This window comes from Cololabis saira, chromosome 15 (genome assembly GCF_033807715.1).
Source record: "Cololabis saira isolate AMF1-May2022 chromosome 15, fColSai1.1, whole genome shotgun sequence".
In the NCBI taxonomy this organism is placed as follows: domain Eukaryota; kingdom Metazoa; phylum Chordata; class Actinopteri; order Beloniformes; family Belonidae; genus Cololabis; species Cololabis saira.
In genome coordinates, this window is record NC_084601.1 from 33,234,341 (window position 1) to 33,238,267 (window position 3,927).

Consider the following 3,927-nt stretch of genomic DNA (forward strand, 5'->3'; position numbering starts at 1 on the left):
TACAGTTGTCTGTCGTGTTATTGTACGTGGTCACGCCGTCTGTAATTAGCTGCTCCGACTCCGTTTGTGATCTCTGCGGAGTCTGGAAAGATCGAATGAAATACCAGACAATCATCCTCTGCTGTGGCACATCTGAGTCATCAATTAAGATCGTTTTTGTGGAAATGTCAGATGACACCTCCCCTGTAGTCTGAGGGTTTCTTACTCTCTTTAATCAGAAACTATTTTCTTCTTTATTATGGCTGCATTTGCATCTAAAATATTAAATTCTTAGTCTTTCAAAATCCACCCGGCGCCATGGCTCCCTGTTTTTATGCCAATATAACCTGCAGCGTCTTTGTAAGAGCAAACTCGATAATATAGAAACTACCTGTTTCTTTAACATTAGCTCATTACTGAATAGCCTTTATAAATGTCACAGCTTAGCCCATATCTGATAACTGTCCTGAGTGTCCTGTGTTCAGGAAGGAAGGAAAATTCTCATCCATTGGGGCGTTTTTCAACCTCTGAATTTATTTTATATATTTTTTTTTTTATGAGTGTAAGGTTTGAAAACTCTTAAATTACATATTCTAAAATAATAAAGCTGCTCCTTTACATAAGAAAATAAAAACAACTTTGTTCTCTCCATGTTATAACAGTCTTACAGTAATTATAAATTTAGACAATTATGTATTAAATTTAATTATAGTACTAACTAAACTAAACATAAATTAAACTAAATAGTACTCTTTTGGTCATTTTACATCTGGAATATTTCCATTTATTGGGTCAATAGTACATTACTAGAATTATTAAATAGTTATTGGCTTTTCCCTTATTTCCAAGGTAGTGTTGCATTTCAGCAATAAATAACTAAAATAAAACAAAAGAAAATGTATTGTTACTTTTAAAGTCACACTGTGTCATAATGACGTTCCGCCACTAGATGGCGATGAAGCGCTGCAGACTGATGGGAAAACAGACTATTCCTTGTTGTCATTTTTATTATGTTTTTGATTTTGTGTAACCTATTTTGATGTTTGTCTTGTTTTTGTTCTTTTTTTGTGATGTCATGAACGAACTAAACTAAACCTGAAAAGCACAACGGAAAACGTCCCAGAGGAGTTAATGTCATAACAACGTGGTGAATTCAATCAAAATGTCTGATTTTCAAAGCAGTTTTAGTTCAAATTAGTTTGATATGATTTTTTTTTTTTTTCACTAATACAAACTGCTCATAAGTGCACTGCATTTGAAAGGAAATGCAGTTTAGTTTAGTTTATTTTGGTCATGACATCCCAAAAAAAAAATAAAAATAAGACAAACATCAAAATAGCTTTTACAAAATTAAAAATAAAATAAAAATGACAACAAGGAAACGAATACACTGTTCAAAGAAAACAAAAAAGTTTCCAATATACAAATAACATCTAGACTGAAAAAGGTGTAGGCTGAAGCAAAGCTTATTCATTGCCTACCCTCAAAAGGATTATTTAAAGTAATGAAATAAAAGCAAGAAGTAAGAGATAAGACTGGCAGTAAAACAAATTGCCTCCATGGGGATAACAAAAATTCCTCAAGAAATAAAGGAAGAAAAAAAAGGTGCAGTCTACATTTTTCCTTCATCCTTTTTCCTTCATCCTAATAATCAAATCACCAATTAATTGAATACCCAAATCAACATAAGCATCACCGCTCATTACTTTGGTATAGAGAGAAATCATCCTTCTTTTAAATGTTTTTTTTTTTTTTTTTTTTTAAATAAGGTTAAGGTTCTACTTGACTATGGCACCGACTGTCTTTCTTTGTGTGTATATTGAAATATTGACTATGGTTGATCTACGTCTCCATCTATTTTCTGTCTACTGGAAGGTTGGAGTATAAAACGGTTTCACTCATATTTGTAATAAAGAAGCCTCTAATTGAAGAGTCATGGCGTCAATTATCTGCCAGAATTACTGGTCAATGAGCTGCTCGCTCATCACGTCATCCTGTGTGAGCGAGTGATGGGTGACGTCATGGATTGTCTTCGGTCTGCAGATTTTAAATCTGCAGCTGATGACAAACTGCAGTAAGATGAGACTTTTGTGCATCTCTTTACCATCCTCCACCTCAGATGGTGCTGATGGAAGTTCATTCATGACAAAACCCTCTTTTGTAATATTTAGACGGCAGATTTCTTTCCGTTTCTATCCTTTTTGCCCTTTAGTTTGCATGGACTTACTTGTTTTTAAAGGATTTAGGATATAGTATGAATAGTCTATCTCAAATGTGTTGATTTAGTCAAAGCAGCAAATCAAAAAGTTGTGACAGTTAGTCCCAGCTATCTCATCTCTTATCAAAACCAAAACATTTTTGTTGCTCCACAGTTTGACTTCACAATCCACAAATATTTTCAAGGGTTAACTGGTCAAGTTCTGTGAAATGGTTTTATTTTTCTGTTGACTTTTCCGCTTAAATGTCTAAAGCTTGACCTTTTTAAAAAACATTGTGCACACATAAATACCAGGAACAGCTTGGATCTTGTGTATATAATCGTGTACTCATCACTGTTTTGAGCAGAATGTGGTTTGACATTGTCTCTCTGAAATTAGCAACAAGCTCCCTGAGAAAAGGCATCTCCGTGGCAACTTACGTTTCTCCAGTATGTCTACATGAACTGTCAACATTGCCTTCTCTAACACATCATCCTTTTGTAATTGTATCAAAAATATGGTCCTTCTCTGCAACTTGGAAGATGCATGTTTGGTTGTTTCCAAAAGCAATTTTGTATTTGATTTTTACAACTGAGGCTACAACTACCGACTATTCGATAGTCGATTATTAATTGACTGTTGAAACGGTTAGTCAACTAATAGGATTATGAATCTTATAATCGTTAAATGACTCTTATTTAGCTCCCAGCTTTTAAATTTTGCATTAAGTTCTTTAAATTATGTGCTAATCAAATATAAAAGACGAGACAGATGGACATTTAATTTAACAATGTATCTTTTTTATGAACTTTGCTGCCAGTCGCCAAGGTGTTCCCTGCAACGCCACATTGTTTACTTGGTGCTGTACTCTATTGCGCATGTGCAATTCTCAGCAGAGATGGGAAGGGAGAAGTATGCCTCACTCGAAGGAAGGAAGGAAGGAAGGAAGGAAGGAAGGAAGGAAGGAAGGAAGGAAGGAAGGAAGGAAGGAAGGAAGGAAGGAAGGAAGGAAGGAAGGAAGGAAGGAAGGAAGGAAGGAAGGAAGGAAGGAAGGAAGGAAGGAAGGAAGGAAGGAAGGAAGGAAGGAAGGAAGGAAGGAAGGAAGGAAGGAAGGAAGGAAGGAAGGAAGGAAGGAAGGAAGGAAGGAAGGAAGGAAGGAAGGAAGGAAGGAAGGAAGGAAGGAAGGAAGGAAGGAAGGAAGGAAGGAAGGAAGGAAGGAAGGAAGGAAGGAAGGAAGGAAGGAAGGAAGGAAGGAAGGAAGGAAGGAAGGAATTTTGCTGACAATAGTCGACATCGGCAATTCAATTTTTTTATTTTTTTTTCATTATCGACTTTTCACGTCGACTTATCATTGCACTCCTATTTTCAACCCATAGAACCATCTTCATTGATATCAGTCCATCACAAATACACTTTTCGTTTCTTGCATTGAGTTTTAACTTGTAGCTTTAATACACAGTGAAAAACGGTTTCAGTGATGATGGTTTTCATGAGCATAGGCAAGGCTTGTTTATTTTTATAGCACAGTTCGACAAGGTGATTCAAAGTGCTTTACAGAAATAAAACATCTCATATCAGAACATTAAAAAAGCATAATTAACAAAAAAGTCAAAAGACAGAGAAGAAATATCAATAGATAAAAACAGTAGTTGGAATATGATTTGAAACTCAAGCATAAAAGTAACAAATAGAATAGTAGCAGATTTGGAGCTTTATTCAAGTGCAGGTGGGAACAGATGTGATTTTCATG